Source organism: Castor canadensis, chromosome 11 (genome assembly GCF_047511655.1).
Source record: "Castor canadensis chromosome 11, mCasCan1.hap1v2, whole genome shotgun sequence".
Taxonomy (NCBI): Eukaryota; Metazoa; Chordata; class Mammalia; order Rodentia; family Castoridae; genus Castor; species Castor canadensis.
The window spans coordinates 26,067,904-26,087,190 of NC_133396.1; the positions used below are offsets into that span (position 1 = coordinate 26,067,904).

The 19,287-nt window shown below is 40.8% G+C and overlaps 1 protein-coding gene across 2 annotated transcripts in view; it reads right to left on the reverse strand.

The window, feature by feature from the left end:
• The window catches only part of Znf652 (zinc finger protein 652), a 56,325-nt gene extending 38,324 nt beyond the window's left edge, over positions 1–18,001 (reverse strand). The window contains exon 1 of one of the 2 annotated variants that reach the window (XM_020171363.2): positions 17,814–18,001. The gene's annotated coding sequence lies outside the window, so the exon portion shown is untranslated. Of the gene's footprint in view, positions 1–17,221; positions 17,650–17,813 lie in introns of those variants that run through there. The other variant, XM_074045979.1, reaches the window with a different exon arrangement.
• Positions 18,002–19,287: the final 1,286 nt, after the last annotated feature.

Below are 19,287 nucleotides of genomic sequence, written 5' to 3' on the forward strand. Positions count from 1 at the left end.
ACACTGTCATTAAAAATAAATAAAGCACCTAATTTTCTCTTGGTTTGTATTATAAAGATGATTGTAAAATTAAAACACAAACTTAAAGTACTAAATCACAACAACCAAGATATTTTAAAAACTAAGGAAATCTAATATTCTAGTTATGAAAAAACAATAATTGGAATATCCTCCTGAAATACTTTCAGTCTTTAATACCTTCTCAAATCTGAAGTATTTTTTCCCTGTGTTCTTACTGAAGAAATATGTTCTTTGAGGTAAGCTCTCTATGCTACCTATGCACAACAACCACATAAGAAAATATTAAAGCATTTTAGATTCACTTTGGGAAATTCTAAAATTTAAAACCACTCCCAATTAAAATATGACCACTTCAAAGAGAAGAGGAGAATTTCAAAGTTAAGAACAAAACAGCGTTTGATACAAACCACTACATGTTGCAGAAGCAGTAACCTAGTTTCATTCTGAATATGGTGCTAGCTGTCCTCAAGAGATGTGCAACTTTCGAGCAAGATTCTTTTATTACATGCCAGCCAGTTAACACTAAAGCAGAAGGAAAAACATCAATACATTCATGCTGCAACATTGTCTCAACCTTCAGAACACACACATGTATCATATCAACAAACCTCAGTTAGTTATTGGTAACATAACACTAAAATTTTAACTCCACATTAAACTATAGAACATGTGACAATTTAATGATCTGTTTGTGAGTAGGAAAAATCCCTTGCCACACAAAATTATTCTCGGTTATGTGCTCCATGGCACAATTGCTCAGAAATAACCTGACCCAGGAAAGCTGATGGAAGATGTCTGAATATACAAGTTTCTCCAAATGGATTTTTTTGGGCAGTACTGGGGTTTGAACTCAGGGCTTCTTGCTTACGAGGCAGGCGCTCTCACTTGAGCCACTCTGCCAGTCTGTTTTTGTGTACTTGAGCCACTCTGCCAGTGTTTTTGTGACTTTTTTTGTTGTTATTTTTGTTTTTGAGATAGAGTCTCACAAACTGTTTGTCTGGGGCTGGCTTTGAAACACAATCCTCCTCGTCTCTGTCTCCTGATAGCTAGGATTACAGGCATGAGCCATCGGTGCCCAGCTTAGACTTTTTTTTTTTAATGTGGTGCTAGAGATCAAACCCAGGGCCTTATGCATACTACCACTTAAGCCATGTCCCAGTCCAAAACGCCCATTTCCACAATCTTCCTCACAAACTCCAAAGAAGTTATTTTTAGAATATAAAATAAATTAACTGGTAACAATGCATATTTATATTTTAGGTATTTATATTTTAACTGAAATGAATGTCTATAAAGTAATTCTATGAGCAACAAAGGTGGCAGGTCCAAAAGAAAATGAACAGACTCCTGACCTTCTCTACTAGAGAAAACACTTATGTGAGGATGATTTTTACCCATGTCTTCCTTAATCTAAAGAAAACCACAGTTCTTCACAATATATGTGCTATAAATAGACACAATCAGTCAAAACCCTTAATAAATGTTTTGTCTGCTTACCTGCCTTTGTTTTAAACTAACTTTAATCATAACCCAAATCCAGCGCATGGTCGAAGGTAACCAAGCTAATGAAGTAACCAAGCATGCTGCCTGAAGGCCTGAGGATATACAATAAGTCTAATTCCCCTTCATCATGTTGAAGATACTAGGCTGGGGATAAAGCTTAGTGGTTTAGTGTTTACCTAGCATGCATGAAGCCCTGGGTTCAGTCGCCAGCACCACAAAAAAAAAAAAAGCAAGCACATATTTATGTTGAAGAAAAATTTTAGAGAGCAAATTTTATTGTAATATCTTTAAATATACTTCCCTTTCCAAAATCAAATTCTCATCCTAGTTCACATCAATGTGAATTTTCTATTAGTACTTTTGGTAACATATTTAAGAAATGTGGCTAGAGCAAGCAAAGATAGTCTTGATCACTGAAACACGGTTTAAGGAATCACTCTCTTCTGACACCCTCTACTCTATAAAAACCACATTCATCTAAGAGTCACAAAGTTCTTGTCAAGTAGGTATAACTCTCTTCAGGAATGGAGGGAATTAAGGCTGCTGGCCAATACATGAGTCAGAGGGTCTTCAAGAGAGCAAGAATTCATCACGAATATAACTGCTGTGTGCTGTTCTTCCTGAAGATAAAAGCCAACCAGATAATAGACGACTGTTTTCTATTTTTGGAACTGGAGGTGAGGCGTGATGGTAAGGACCTTATCTAGATTTTCTTATTTCTTTACAGTGAACATGCACTATTTCTACTGTAAGCAAAACAACTAATCCTAAGTTTAAAAAAATTAATGAAACTGGGGCTGGCAGAGTGGCTGAAGTGGTAAAGTGCCTGCCTAGCAAGCATGAGGCCCCAAGTTCAAACTCCAGTGCCACCAAAAAAATTAAAATAAAGTAAACAAAAAATTGATAAACGAAATCATCAAAGCCATTCAGGTCCAATGTCTAAGATCATTCAGACGCAAGTATTCAGGGAAGGAAGTTGAAAAATACAAAAATTTAAGAGCCAATTAAAATCTACATCAAGCCTCAAAATATTAAGACTTTTAGTAACATTCAGCAGGTATTTATTGAACATGTAGTATGTGCCAGGCGTCAAAGACCCAACTATGAGCACGACATGACCCCTGGTCTCACCTCACCAGTAAAAAGGATGTGACCAGTTGTTCTCATTTGCTGGACAGAGTCCTGGTTTATACCTGTTTCTCCCAGAGTAATTGTTAATAATGCCCTTCTCACATGTCTCCAGTGTGGATAATAATTTTATGGTTACTCTATATATTAAAAAATAACCTACTGTTTGTGAAATTTATATTGTCTTAAGGTTTTTATCTTTCTTTCTTTAGCTTTTTTTGAGACAGGGCCTCACTTTGTAGCCCAGGCTGGCTTGGAACTTGCACTCCTCCTGCCTCAGCCTCCTGAATGCTGGGATTACAACACACATCACCATACCTGACACCCAGCTTCAACTTCACTTTTATTCCCCTCCTCTCCTTTCCCCTCCCCTCCCCTCTTCTTCCCTCCCCTTTCTCTCTTTCTCACTCTCTCAGTTCTGGGGACTAAATCCAGGCCTCAAGAATGCTAAGCAAGTGTTCTACCACTGAGTTACATCCCCAGCCCTATACACAGATTTTCCTTTTTTCCAGTACTGGGGTTTGAACTCAGGGCCTACACATTGAGCCACTCCACCAGCCCTTTTCTATGTTGAGTTTTTTCGAGATAGGGTCTCGTGAAAAAAAGTCTCCTGGGAGAACTGTACACCACTACCTAGTAAATGATGTTGCCAACAGCCCGAAAGAAGAATTGAACCACAATCTGACCACGTATAAATACCTAAAAAATTGAGGAACATGTCAAATGACAGCAAATAGGTTGGATCAGCAAAATTCAGACTATGGTCTGAAAATTCAAACTGTGTAACAGATAACCTAGATTCTTCAACAAAAACTGCAGAGGAAGGAGGGAGAAACATGCCAACCAGCCTACATATCTAGAGACTTACCAAACATATTAACCAGTCACTCGTCTTTAGACCCAATTCAAATAAGAAAAAAATTATGAATCAACTGAGAACTATAAACACTGACTGAATATTTAATGGTATTCAGAAACATTTTTAGTATAATGGCAATTGTCTACTTAAAAATGCTTTATTATATTAATAAATTGTATGTGTGAGGTTGCTTCAAATTAGTGGTAGGGACAGGGTAAGCAGGAAGTATAATGAGTATGGATTATACATAAACAAAATTAGCTTCATGTAACGGTAAGTGTTGAACCTGGGAGTGGGTATATTAGTTTACACTTTTAACTTTTTTATATTTGAGAATTTCTGTAATGCAAAAAAAAAAAAAAATAGCCAAAAGCATTTTTTTGTTTGGTTGTTTTTTTGTTTATTTTGTATTGTTGAGATTTTTTTTTTTCAATACTGGGGTTCAAACTCAGGGCCTCACTCTTGCTAGGCAGGTGCTCTCCCACTTGAGCCACTCCACCAGTTATTTTTTTGTGTTGGGTATTTTTCGAGATAGGCTCTCCAGAACTATTTACCCAGGCTGGCTTTGAACTACGATCCTCCTGATCTCTGTCTCCTGAGTAACTAGAATTACAGGCCTAAACCACCGGCATCCGGCCCTTACTGTGTTTGTGAGACAGGGTCTCACTACATAGCCCAGGCTGGCCTCAGACTCACGATGTGGCCATGAACTCACAATCCTCAGCCTCAGACTCCTGAATGCTTGCATTATAGGCATGTACTGCCATGCCCAACTAAAATTATTTTTTCTAAAAACACTATTACCTCTTTTAAAAGTCCCAAAGTAGCACGATTTTAAAACTCAACATACTGTTACCTGACAATAGGGAAAATATTTATAACTATAATAAAACCTAAAGTAACTTTTGATGAGTAAGGGATTACAGAAGATGTAAATTATAAGTGAAAATCCTCTCATGACTATATTTTCTCTTTATGCAACTTAGATTTTATAGGTTTAAAAAATATAAGCAAAAGAATTTTTAAAAGTAAGCAATATGGTATATTTCTGATGTAGTAAGACTTTAATCCCAAATATACTAACCCATAATGATTAAAGGAATAAAAGAAAAACTAAGCACATTAGAAGCAAAACATCTTGCCTAATAAGACCATCACTCAGGATTAGAATCCAGTCTTCCAAACTGTAGCTACTACTACACATCCACTGATCAGCTTTTAAGTTTTCAACCAGAAAACAATAAAACAGAACCAAAAACCCTATCACGTGGAGCCCACCGTGCAAATCTGGCCCAGGCTAAGTTGAAGGTCTCTAATGCTCTCACAGCAATGCTTTAGTAGCAGTTGGTGTTAAAGTGACTGCACGTAGGTTCTCCAGTTGACACCCTACACCAAGAGATCTATAGGTCCCTGGCAGTGAGGAGACCATTATTCAAATGAAGTACATGTACAGAAATTTGAAGGTGAGCAGAAGATGGTGTCAGACAGTTTTCTAAATCTGCTGTGCTATGGGCTAACCAGGATTCTCCCTTAGCCAGTATGTGTGGCTGTTACTCAGTACAGTGGACTGAAGTATTCCATTCTGAATAAAAATCAGCTGGAAGCACAGCTCACTGCCACATGAAAACCTGCTTCCTCCCTCCCCTGGTTTATTCTCTCCACCCTGAGTTAATAAATCCTCAGTTTTGTGTAATTTTTTTCAATCTTCATTTTTACTAGTTTCAGTTTCAAAGGTCAAGATTTTTCAGAAGCTTTTTTTCTAATTCTAAAGCTGCCCATGTGGAGCCTTCCAGGGACTGTACCTACTGCATACTCAGATATAAAGTGGGGGAAGGCAAGAAATGGAACATAAGCTACAGGAATAATGGAATATAGTTGTCAAGGACAATATTTTGTACTTTGTCTCCAGTAGATCTTAATAAATGCAATGAAGAAAAGAATATGTGCTCAGAAATCATGTGTTCTAAAATCTCATGCCAACATGCCAACACTTGAATCCAGTCCTTTCATCCTTAGCTTTGAACTGAAATTTTCATTATCTCTAAAACAAGAATGTGGGATGGCATTGTAGCTCAAGCAGTAGAACACCTGCCTAGTAAGCACACAGCCCTGAGTTCAAACCCCAGTACCACAAAAAAAATTAAAACAAGAATGCTACATACTTTTCCTCTGCTCTAAAACAGTACTGATTTTACATTCTTATTTTATGGTCAAGTCTATGGAAAAACCAAAATGAGGCAGCCACAGTTTCTGACAGAGGCTCCAGATCCATTTTGTCTCTCTCTCCCTTCAATATGTAATGAACCAACAAATTCTGTTTCTTGAAATTGCTCTATCCTTCCTGTTCCAACTGCTAACATGACACCCCAGTTCAGGCCCTCATCACCCCATACCCTTCTCTTCAAACCACCCTCAACAGAGGTCTTCAGAATTTGGATCATGTAACTTCCTAGCTACAAAACTTTCTGTGGTTTCTACAGCTTTGGATAAGAGCAGAACTCCTTAGCAAGCCATTTAAAAGCCCTCTACCTTCTCACCCCAACTGACTCTCACCTTGGCTTTCCAAGTCTTCCTCTTCCTCCCACCTGACATCCTCATTCTATTTCTCAAACCTTGACTTTTCCACCTCTAACACTGTCATTCTATCCTTCTACCTAGAACACATTCCTCACCCCTTGCCACTATCATAAAATCCCGCCCATCCTTTAAAATCTAGCTCCAGTGCAGTTTTTCCTTAAAGCTTTTCATAACCACCTAGGTAGAAGGGCTTTCTCCTTCTCCTAAACCTTTACAACATAGAGCTACTCACCTAACATGCATTATCCTGAATTGCAATTTTTTTCTATAAATTTTCTCTCTCCTGTTATAAACTCTGTGAGAGAATGAAAAGAAACTTATGATTACCTGAGACACCTAACAGGAATGCTCTACCCAGAGGCATTCATTCACAAGACACACATGCAAATTCAAGACAACTTCACTCAGCTCATTAGTTTCACAGGCACATGTTAAAAATGCCCTGCTTCTCCCTCCTCTTTGCCTCTGTTAAAGATGTACTTCAGATTTAGTGTGTTTTCTCTTGAGACTACTAAGTTATTGCTATGCACTATTGTTTCCCAGAATGCTTAAGATAATTTTTTCTTTAAAAAAAAAAAGAAATGGTATGATAATGGAAGGAATACTTAAAATTTTCCTTTAAGCTGAGAGGAAAAGTGATTTTTTAAAATCCGTATCTACTTGATGTTGCCAATTCCTCCCTCTTCTGCCCAAAACCAAACTGTTTAAAGGAACGACTGAAATTAATATAGTAAGTCTGGATGTCATGGTTTGCCTCAGGAGGAATTCTCTAAATTACAAGTGTGGAATGAAAGATACCCAGGAACTCCCTGTCTACAATGGTATTCTGCCTCAAGGCTAGCATCTTTTTCTCCTTCCAGAACCACAAGATAGAGCTGGGGATGTGGCTCAGTCATGGAGCACTTGCCTGGCATGCATGAGACCCTGGGTTTAATCCCCAGCACTACAAAAAAGTAAAATAAAATATAAGACATTTAAATTTTCAACTGACACTGAAACCATCCTGCATAAAAGACTCTTGACTGCCACTCTCAGTTAAGAGTCAGCTTCCAGCAGGGTGCTGGTGGCTCATGCCTGTAATCCTAGCTACTTGAGAGGCTGAAATCGGGAAGATGGTGGTTCAAGGTCAGCATGGGCAAATAGTTCACAAGGCCCCAAATCCAAAATAATCAGAGCAAAATAGACTGGAGGTGTGGCTCAAATGGTTAGAGGGCCTGCTTTATGACTGCAAAGCTGTGAGTTCAAACCCCAGTTCCACTCAAAAAAAAAAAAAAAAAAAAAGAATCAGCTTCCTGGAAAACAAAAGTGGGCAGTTTTTCATGTGCTTCTGGAGATGGGTGCTGTAACTACACTAAAAAAGGTGCCATGTGTATGAGCCATACTCACAGGTGATTAAAAACCACATTTCTGCAAGGAACATGAGAAGGGTGGGAAAAGCGCTTCAGCCCTACCTAAAAATGGCCTTGGGCAGAAGTGCCTTGAGATAATTTTCAGAGAATTAATATTAAAGATAACTTACATTTTGTTGAAATAGATACAGAGATCCAGATACATTTATGTAGTACATAAATGTATACAATATATGTTATGACTAAAATTAATCTATGAACAAGGATTCAAGCTTAAGTATAGCATTTAAAAGCTTAATTTAAGATGTTTTCAAATAGAAATATATATGTTGAAAAACTAGTGAAACCTGAATTAACCCTACGTCTAGTTAACAGTAACTTACCAATGTTGGTTTCTTAGTTCTGAGAAACACAACATAGTTATGTAAGACTTTATTAGTAGGGAAACTGTATGGTAAGAGGTAGACAGCTACTCTCTGTAACTTTTTTATAAATCTAAAATTATTTTTTAATCACTTTAAAGAAAACTTACTGAATTTGAGTTATAATCACTTTGAAATATTTTCTCTGAACTAAAAAATCAGACTCCTTTGTTTTTCTCAAAAATTAGATTTTTTATTTTGTTTTGTTTTTTGGGTTGTCTACCCCTACCTCCTGGCATTACTGGGGATTAAACCCAGAGACTTGCACATGCTAGTTGAGCACCCTACCACCAAGCTATACCTCTATCCCTTTTTCACTTTAAGACAAGTGTCTAACTAAATTACCCAAGCTGGCTGAAAAAACTTGTTTTTTAAAGCTTTGATGTTTTTAAACATTCTCAAGTTTATTTGGTAAAGACTATCAATTAGAGAATGGGCTTGGTTCTTCAGCAGAATCCACGTACAAACGTGTAAATATGTTTTGTGGCTCAGGTCCCAAATTGACTAATGTCAAGATAACATGGTTGGCTTCTGGCATTAACTGGCAAGGCCAACTGTGACTCACAACACTGTGAATCTGGAACACCCCACCTGAGAGCAGTCGGCACTTTTCCTAACTGTGAGGTGTGCAGACTTTTGGACCCAGCAGTGGAAAAGTTCACTACTAGAAGTATACAAAAACATGTGTATGAAGACCTTCATTATAACATTATTATAACAGAAAACTTGAAACACAAAAATAGTACATACGGGCACAGGTATACTATGAAGTTATCTAAATTAAGGTTCAGATATACATTAACTAATGTAGAAATATGTCCACATGGAAAAAAAGATTACGAACATGTGAGAAAGTGATCGGGGAAGGTTCATTACTCAAAACCATGAACATATCCTCATGCATATGTGCACTCATATTAAAACATGTCTCAGGGTCACAGCAAAGGTAGCAAGAGGATCATTTTTCTACCTTCTTATTTTTCCATATTCCTTAAACAGCTCAAAAATAAGTATTTTTTTTTTTAGAAAAATGATGAAGGTATTCTTTTTTCTTTTTTTTTTTTTTGTGGTACTGGAGTTTGAACTCCACCAGCCACTCCACCATCCCTTTTTTTATGATAGGTTTTTTTTTTTGAGATAGGGTCTCTCGAACTATTTCCCTGGGCTGGCTTTGAACTTCGATCCTCCTGATCTCTGCCTCCTGAGTAGCTAGGATTACAGGTGTCAGCCACCAGCACCCAGCATGCTATTTTTTTTTTAATGCTATAGAGAGAGGAATTTTCACACTTAAATAAGGCATTAAGGACAATAACAACTTTAAAAAAGGTGATCCCTATTCATGACAAATGTCAAAATATTTATTATCAAACTTACTATAAATTATGATCCTAAAAAGCTAGTTGGTTTTTTTTGTTTTGGTTTGGTTTTTTTTTTTTGGTGGTATTGGGGTTTGAACTCAGGGCCTCACAGCTGGTAGGCAGGCCCTCTGCACCTTGAGTCACTCCACCAGCCCTGTTTTATGTTGGGTATTATCGAGATAGGGTCTTGAGAACTATGGCTTTCAACTGCCATCCTCCTGAGTAGCTATGATTGCAGGTGTGAGCCAATGATAATTGGCTAAGTAATATATTTTTAAAGCATCAGACAAGCCTGGTGCGGTGGCCATACACCTATAATCCCAGCACTTGGAGGCTGAGGTGAGAAGATCACAAGTTCAAGGCTGATCTGACCTACATAGCAAGATCCTGGCTCAAAAAAAAAACAAAGCAAAACAAAACAAACCTTACCTTCAGACATCATCCAAAAGAATCTACAATGTCAGTGTTAACTGCAACATTTGCTATGTAATTTTAGTTAACAGTTATACAGCATCACAGGATTATGTTTAACTCCAAAGGCCAAACTACAGTTGTAGATATCAAACTATTTCATGTGGACTGCATCTCTATATATAGAATGCTAGCAAGTGCTCTACCACTTAAGGCATGGATCCAAAACTTTTTATTTATTTTTTAAAATCTATATTAGGGTTTGAACTAAGGGCTTCATGATTGCAAGGCAGGCACTCTACTGTTTGAGTCATGCCTCTAATCCTTTTTGCTCTATTTTGGAGATAAGGTCTCATGACAGCCCAGACTTCAATCCTATTTTACTCTTCCCACCATAGATGGGATGATAGGCATGCACCACCATGCCCAGCTTTTTTCTGTTAAGATGGGGGTCTCATGAATGTTTTTCCCTGGTCTGGCCTGGAACTACAAACCTCCTAATCTCAGCATGCCACATATCTTGGGATGACAAGTATGTACCACTGAGTCCAATTATTGGTTGAGATGGGGTCTTGCCAACTATTTCCCCAGCCTAGCCTCAAACCATGATCCTCCTGCCTCCTCCTCCCGAGTAGCTAAGATTATCAGTGTGTGCCATCTATGCCTGGCACCATAAATGATTGTTTAAACAGGATCTGTCTTAAAGGATGCTATACTATGGAGGTTTAAAAAAAAGCTTTCTGCATACTCATTAGTCCTCTCAGCCAGTGTATGCATGTGTGTACATGTTAAGCAATGGTAGATGTACAGTCTTAGAAGATTGTAGCTTTAAACACCAGGCAAAATAGGATACAATGTTAGTACTTTTCTGATTTCCAGGGGTTTTTTAAATTTCACTTTTATGCAGTGCTGGGCAAGTGTTCTATCACTGTGCTATACCCCAAGCCCCCAGATGTCCAGGTTTTTAAAGAACTACCTTTCTTGGGATGGTGTTGTGGTTCAAGTGGCAGAGCACCTGCCTAGCAAGCTGGAAACCTTGAGTTCAAACCCCAGCACCACCAACCCCTCCCCAAAAAAACTATCCTTCTATAAGGAATAAGATCACAAATATGATTTCATCACTTCCTTCTACCTCCTTTAATCCAGTAAGCATTTGCTTAGCATCTACATCAAGAAGATACTTTCTGTTAAACACTACATAGGGTGGTATCTTTTCAAACTGCCTGTTCAAACCAATTTCTCTAAATGAAATAGAACTGAATAAATACTAACAGATGGTCCCACAGATAGTAAGAGTAGGTACCATGGCATAAAGTTTTTGTTTCGGTCATGGGTATAGGTATGAATGTGAGTGAATGGGTGTGTGCAAACGGCCCTGTATCTTACTGTGGATCGTGGTGGTCCCAAAGTCTGAGAAATACTGCTAGAGAACACTAAGTAAGCATCAGTTCTGGAACTGGAATGGTCCAATCCTGCAACATTTGGCTTTTGTGGACATGTCTCTTGGTATTCAGCATACCACCTGGCCTTAGAGACATAAGTCATCTTCAAAGAAATTTCAAAAAGCTCTAGCTTTCCAAGTAAGGTGACAAAAGGATTGAGGAAAGACTGGAAGGCAGAAGAAACCAACTTGTGGATACTGATTAAAGTATCTGACAAGTTGGAATATATGCAGAAGTGCTTATTTCTTTGCCAAAACTTGATAGGAAGAAATTTGCAATTTAAAATTAGAAAATTTCAGCTGAGCACTGGTGGCTCACGCCTGTAATCCCAGCTACTGAGGAGGCAGAGATCAGGAGGATTGCGATTTGATGACAGTCTGGGCAAATAATTCTCAAGACCCTATCTCAAAAATACCCTTCACAAAAAAGGGCTGGTGGAGTGGCTTGAGAAATCATATATACATATATGTTATGTACATATATACATTATATACATGCCATATACATTCTATAACGTGTGTATATACATATATATAAATAACAAAAAAAACAATTTCTTTTAGAGAAAGCAAGACTCACATTAGGATCACAAAGATTTATCTGCTTTTTGAAAAAATTAATTCTTGCCTTGTGCGATGGCTCACACCTATAATCCTAGCTTCTCAGAAGGTGGAGAAAAGGAGGATTGAGGCTTGAGCCCAGCCAGGATTATAGGGACCCCAGTGACTGACTCTCCAACTCTAACAGTATATTAATATAGACATTCTGGCCATTCTGGTCAGTTTTAAGAGGCAAACATAAAAGTTGACCCTTAAAGTTGAGATCACACTCTCCCCTCCAGTAAAAAACAAAAAAACAAAAGCCAATTTTACTATGAGTTTCAATGTTCAAAAGTCACTGATATTACTTTAAAAACATTAAAATGATACACTCAAAAGGGTGAAAACTCTTCTTAGGGCCTGGTTATAGGTCTTCTAATTTTGTAGTTCACACAGTGTAAGTAAGTTATGTTCCATTAATACCAAAAAAGGATTCCAAATTTCATAGCTGAGAAGTATTAAAAACTATATTTTTATTCTTCTTTTTAGCTCTTTAGTTATTTTTTAGACAGGGTTTCAATTTTTTTCCTGAGGCAGGCCTCTCACTGCCAAAGCCTCCTGCATAGCTGGGATGACCTACTACAAGTGGCTTACTTGTTAAGATGGGGTCTCACTAACTTTTAGCCAGGGCTAGCCCAGAGCTATGATCCTCCCCATCTCCGCCTCCTGAGTAGCTGGGATTATAGGTGTGAGCCATCACGCCCAGTTTAAAGACTACATTCTGCATTAGCATTAAAGATGAGAGGAATTGCCTGACACTGTATGTCTTTGTTTAAACCTTCTGATATTACACTCATAGAGAAGACAAAGAAATCAGGCTATGGAGCCATTATTTCCCATTCCCCTTCTCTGCCAACAATCCCTTCTTACCAGAGTCACTGGTTTGCAAAAAAACTGACAGAAACTACCAGCTAGCTGCTAGACCATTTGACTTTAATGAATCAGGAAAAACTAATAGTTTTAAAAAGCACCCCAAAGAAAAAGTTTACTCAGCAAAATGTGTTATAGTTGAGAAAAATGTCTAATTCAACCATATTCTGTTTCTTTTGTCATTCTGGGCACACATGGTGCTGGTGCTATAGTCATTTCAGTTTTTTCAAGTGCGCTGCGAAGTCTAAGGTGAGTCAAAGACCACTATGTGCCAAACTCTCTTCATTAGCAATCCAATTCAAGCAACAGATTCCCTGATAAGCAAGGCCCTAGGGCAACTCAACAATAAAAGAAGGTAAGGATTAGCAGATTCCTCTGAGGTAAATCCCTCCCAATGCATTTCTGATGTGTCCACCTTATCTGAAAAGTCTCTAGGTAACTCTGTGGGCTCATAAACTTAACACAATGCTATCCTGAAAAAATGACAGAATAATTTTTTATAGCAAACAAAGAAATTGTTTTAAAGTTGCATGCACTAAATAAGACTGTATGCATGGCCTTAACTGAATCTACTTTTCAAAGTAGTCAATCTCTTAAAACTATACTTAAAAAGAAATGAGGTAATGTCATTTTACCATAAAACTGCCTTTTGACTAATAAATAAGGATGTACACACAATCTGTAGTCCTAAAGCAGAGGGTTGATAAAATTTAACAGGTAAGGGACCTTACCTGTTATTCCTTCCCCCACCAAAGCAAAAATGTTTAAGAGGCATTCAAACCCATAGCCTATGATAGTTTATGATCAAAACCTCAGAAGTGTGATAGGAATACTATGAGAGAAGACATTCATAAATGTTTTTAAATCAAACATAACTGCTGTATAAACAAACAGATTAACTAAAATAAGCTACTGATTCTACCAGGCACTTACGGCCTGCATTAACCATGAAGATTTACACAAGGTTTTGCACATGATTCCACTCTGGACACATAACTCATTGCAATAAATTAATGTCCTAAAACATCCCTTTTCACCATGAAAGCTATAAGCAGGCTAAAAGAAGCACAGCTTGTAGGTAACACTAGAATTTGGGGCTAAGTTTTATTATTTTTACCAAATTCAACCAGCCATAGAGTAACAAAGTTCCAATAAGCACATTATAACTGCAAGACTTACATATGTTCCAAATCAAACATTTGCAATTTTTTCATCCCAAAGAACAGTACCATACCTTTCAGTCTTTTCATAAGCCAAAACAATCCTCATTCTAGCTTCACTCTGGCATGTCCGGTATGCCACCATATATTGAGATCCTAACATGAACATATACCAAGAACTGACTGCTAGGAGTTTGCATACATTATCTCTAATCCTCACAGCAAAATCTCATTCTGCTCATGAGGAAACTGAGACCAGAGAGGTCAAGGTGGCTTGGTCAATGCTATAAAGCCAGTAAGTGATGGAGCTGGAACGTAAACCTAGTTGCCTGGCTCCAAAGAACTGTCTCCCTTTAGCTAAAGTCACTAACTGCAACACCAGTTTACCCCATCAAAATTAATTCAAGTGATGATTGTCTGAAATGGTGACAAGAGCTGAGAAAAACATCAGACCTAAAACAGTAGTGCAAGACCCATGAGTTGGCCAACAAGGAAACACAGTTCCCTACTTCAAAATAATAAGTTCCAAAGGCTGTTGCTTCAAAATACAAGACAAGACAATCTCTCTCTCTCTCTCTCTCTCTCTCTCTCTCTCTCTCTCTCTGTTCTCTCAACTGACGTTTTAGAACAAGGGAAATGAAGCTCAAGAATCCATTCACTTTTTTTTTTTTTTTTTTGGTGAAATTATTTAAAATCCTTGAGAAAAGGGTGACTTTTTTTTTTTTAACAGTTCACATTATGGTTTACATCTTTGATAGGCTTCAGACATTCAAAAACAAAATCATATCAGTAGCATTGCTAATCAACTTTTTTTCTGCAGACTTGAAAAGCATTTTCTTACCACACTACAAGCCTACTTCCCATACTTAGAGCAAAAATGGAAACAGCTCCGGGTGTCACGAATCAGATCTGGAGGCAACAGTTGCAGAGAGTAGGTGCTGCTTCCCCTGAACAGGGCTGCAGGTCTGAAACCTCATAAGGGAAGGGTGTCTGAAGAACAGCGTTGAGGAACTGAAGCAAGCTGCTATTAGTGAGAGGGAGCTGCTGGCACCACTGTTCCTTAAATATCTCACTGCTATGCCATCATTTTCCAGCTTCCAGGCTCTGACTGTGGCAGGGAGAGAGAATGCTCTTTTCACAGCCGGGTGTTACATGATCACATGTGGGTGGTTAACTAGTTAAGTGGTTGGTCAGAAGAGGTTCTGCAAAACTAAACTAAGGAAGCACATAGTTCCCTGATGGTGTTAGTGGCCTGCCCCTAATACTACTTGACAAAGAAAAGTAACATATTTGCAACTGTGGCATGAATTAGGATTAGGATAGGCAAATAATTTCCAACCGTAAAACTTCAGGTATGACATGAACAAAAAAATATAACCTATAATATAAGCTACTTCAAGCATGTAAATTGGGTAATAAAAATGTAACATATGCAACCTCAGCATGCTTTCAAACTTTACACAGTAGACTGCATAATTATTAGAATAAATACTGTTCTTCAGGAGTGTGGAACAGGTTCCCTGCAAGATTCCATCCCTTGCCTCCCAAAATGCTAGTTAATACCATAAATTCCTTAGTCTCTCCAAACCTCAAAAAATACACACACACACACACACACACACATACACACGCACAGGTTTCAACAGATTCCTTAAATGAAAAATGCTGTCAAAATTGTGAGCTCCTAGAAAACTGGGGTCTGTGCTTACTTTATATCACTGCCCATCATAACACTATCATAAGCTGGAATAAATGTCTCTTGATTTGAATATAATCAAAAGACAAAAACTCACCTGTAATCCTAGCTAAACAGGAGGCAGAGATCAGGAGGATCTTAGTTCAAAGTCAGCCCATCAAATAGTTAGCAAGACCCTATCTCAAACAAAAAAACCTTCACAAAAAAGTGCTAGTGGAGTGGCTCAAGGTGTAGGCTCTGAGTTCAAACCCCAGTACCCCCCCCCCACACACACACGGACAAAAGCTGAGTGCAGAGTAACTTAAACAAAAATAACTGACATTTATCACCTGCTTATTGATAGAATGGTACAAAGTTCATTCCTAGCTATAGATTCTAAATGTGGAGACCAAATTCCCTAAATATGATTAAAATCCATTAAAACAAAAATTTTAAATGGATGATTTTGATGGTACCATCATCCTTAATAAAGACATCAACTCATATTTAGTAAAGTTGAAAAAAAATCCTCACCATGGAGCAGGTGCTCTACTATGGTAATGACAAAGCCTTCTTTTAGGAAATCAGATCAACTCCACGAATAAAGATTCCATACAAGCATTATAAAACAGACTAAGGGTTTCTCTGTGGAAATCTGCTACATTTAAAATATGCCAGGAACACAAAAGTATCAATTGGCCAAATTTAAGCAAATCAGTTTGACTAGTTTTAACATTTTCTGAGTCTCATATGCACCTCCTAAGAAGGAGGTGTAAGAACAGGAAGACAGAGAAATAATACTTTACAAATATCTAGCTGATGATAATCAAGAACTAAACACGATGATACATACATACACAAGCTACTTTGCTGTATATTGCTCAGTGCCAAAGTCACTCTAATCCTTAAGAAAAACAAAACATAAAACTCAAGTTCCTTTCACTTTTACATAATATAGATCCAAACCTGAGGTTCCAGAACCAGCTTCAAGATGACTACAGTTGCATTCAAAATCATGTGTCTATTTCACTGAGAAGAAGGCCCTAAAAGCTTGCATGATCCCAAAGAAAGGTAAGAAAGCAGTGGAGGAAACATGTCCTAGGGCCGCTCAAACTTAGCAGCAAACCTTTGAAAGAAAATGATCCTAAAGGCAGTATCTATCAGAACACATGTGCACAGTGATTATACAAATAACCAAGCTGCCTGCCACTGACAATCACACAGTACAGCACACCACTCACAGAACAACCCAGTGGAACATCACCTGCCTCAGCACATCCCACGAACAGCAGCTTCAGATTCCTAAACACACACATACTGTCGACAAAGCATGTGCTCCTTGCTATTCCCAGAACAATACGGGTCTGACTATCCTCTGGAAACAAGTACACAGCCCCTCATCTCAAAACATTACCCTATTTATATACGGCATATACGGTGCCTCTACCATAAGACGTCAAACATCACAATAAAGGATGAAAACTCCTGCATGCCATATGTATCTCACTAACTGGGGAAAACATCACTTAGGTGTTACTGAGGGTCCGCTGGAGAAGCATATAAGGGAAACACCAAGATAATGCTGCTTGAACATGGGGACTACTGCAAAGGCACATTCCTTTGATTGGCACAAGCCATTTCTGACAATGAATACGCGTGTGTGTGTCAGGAAGGGGTGTGTGTGTATGTGTGTTGGGAGAGAGGGATACAGCTTCAAAGAGGAGCATATGGGATCTTAAATTCTCAACAGTGCCTTGGAGGTGAGGCTGGGGCATTTATCATTTGTACAGGAGACATCCCTTCCACAATGACAATGTTAAATGGAAATGTAATGGGGGTGTCACTACCTTTGGTGTCTCCGATCTGAGTCTCTTCAGCAGAGCCTGATTGGAGGGGAGGAAGAAGTAGGGGTGGAGAAAGGTCTGCATCACCCACTGGGGTGAGTGTGGGGCTGCTGGTGACGGGTGTACATCAGATGCATGTTATCTCCTGGTGGCACAATACTCCCAAGGACTGGAGGCTTGGGCGCAACGGCAGGAGGCGCGGGAGGCAGTGGGCGCAAGCCACCAGCTGCAGGGCAGCAGAACCGGTGCAAACCTCCCCTCGGCCCGCTAACCCATGCCATCCCAGCCTCCCTTCAGGCCTCGAGGCGAGAGGACTCGCTGCAAAACTGCAGCCAAGCCGGGGTCCTGGCGGGAGGAGGCGAAAGGGCAGGAGCAGGGCGCCCCCAGCCCAAGCTCGGTGCTGGGGGAGCGCAGCGCCCCCGGGGCCTCCCTACCGGATGGGGGCTGCTCCGGCCTAGTGCACGCAGCTGCCTCGGCGCAGGCTTAGCCTGCCCCGGGAGCCCAGCCCGGCGCGGCGGGCGGCGGAGAGGAAGGACTGCTGCCAAGGGCGCCGCCGCGGCGGTGGCGAGCGCGCGGGGAAAGGGCCCCTACTCACCCGGGCCGGCCGCCTCCGCCTCCGCCTCCGCCGCCTCGACCGCCGCCTCGGCGGTCCATCCCTGCGGCGGGGGGCCTGTAGCCGCGGCGCTCGAGTAACCACCGCCGGCCGGCCCCTCCCCCCTGCCCAACGTCTGCGCTCAGGGCCGCTCCTTAGACCCGGCCTCGGCCGCCGCCGCCGCCGCCGCCGCCGCCGCCGCAGCGCTACGTGGCCGCCGCTCCGACGTCTCGCGACTCCCTTCCGAGCGCGCGAGGGCGAGCGGGGCCGCGGGGCGGGCGGCGCGCGGGGAGGGCGCAGGGGAGGGTGTGTGCGTGTGGGGATGTGTGTGTGCTAGGGGGCTGGGAGGGAGGCGGGAGCGAGCGCGCGCGTACCCGAGGCCCTGTGCTCCCCCCTTCCTTCTTCTCCCTTCCCCTCCCCCTCCCTCCCCCCCACGGTCCCGGCAGGGATCCCGACACCTCCCTCCGCCCGCGCCCCCCCCCCCGCGCCCGGCATCCCGGCCGGGAGGGGGGAGGGTGGGGGGTGGAGCGGCGCGCATGCGCAGCCCTCGGGCTGGCCCTGGCGCACCTTTTCTCCCTTCTGCCACATTGTAAGCGCTCAGCCGCGCAGATAACCGCCGACTCCCCGCTCCACCCCCGCCTTCGCCCACTCCGCCCACTCCCGAGCGCCCAGGTAAAGGCGTGGGTTGCGCATGCGCGCCTCTCCCCTTGGGTCGGGGGGCGTGGTTGCTGAAAGGAAGCCCAAACGCCGAGTGGGAGGGAGCTGTGCGTGGAGGGTGGAGAGCTGGGGGGGGGGGGTGGTGTGGAAGTTTACGAAATGGAGAGGGGGGGTTGGCATTTAAAAAAGGTGAAATGAAAAAGGGGGAGGAAAGCAGGAAAGTGGGCTGAAGTGAGATTTGAAAGTAAAGGAGCCTTTGATTTATAGATTAAGTTAAAAAAAATCTTCACCGATGGCCACCTTATTACTGGAGGGCAGTGAGTGACAGAGGTCAGAAATGAAAGAGGAGAGATATAAGCAGTAGTGGTTATTCACCAGATAAATGGGATGGTTAATAAACTGGAGCAATTTAGAGATTGCCAGGGTGGTCAGAAAAACAGGTAGAGCCACATTTGTACTGTGGCCACGAGCTGGGAAGGGGTTGTGTATGAGAATGCTGTAGACCCAGAGCTGCTGCAGGATAGGAAGCTTCCATTGTTAAGTATTACAACATTATGACTAATTAGCTATTAATCATTAATATAATTAATGGTACTATTAGCTAACAAGGTAGCATTTATCCAAGTTCAGAGCCAAGAGAAAGTGTCTGTAATTGAAAGTGGTTAGGATACAAGGAGAGGAAATGACTTAGCAAGGTGAAGGCCCAGGGTGAAAAAGACCCAAGGCAACAACCTTGAGGTCAGGATGAGGCTCTCCCATCATAAACCAAACTTCCTTGATGTTGTCCAAGTCTTATCTTAATTGGAATTCCTTCCATTAA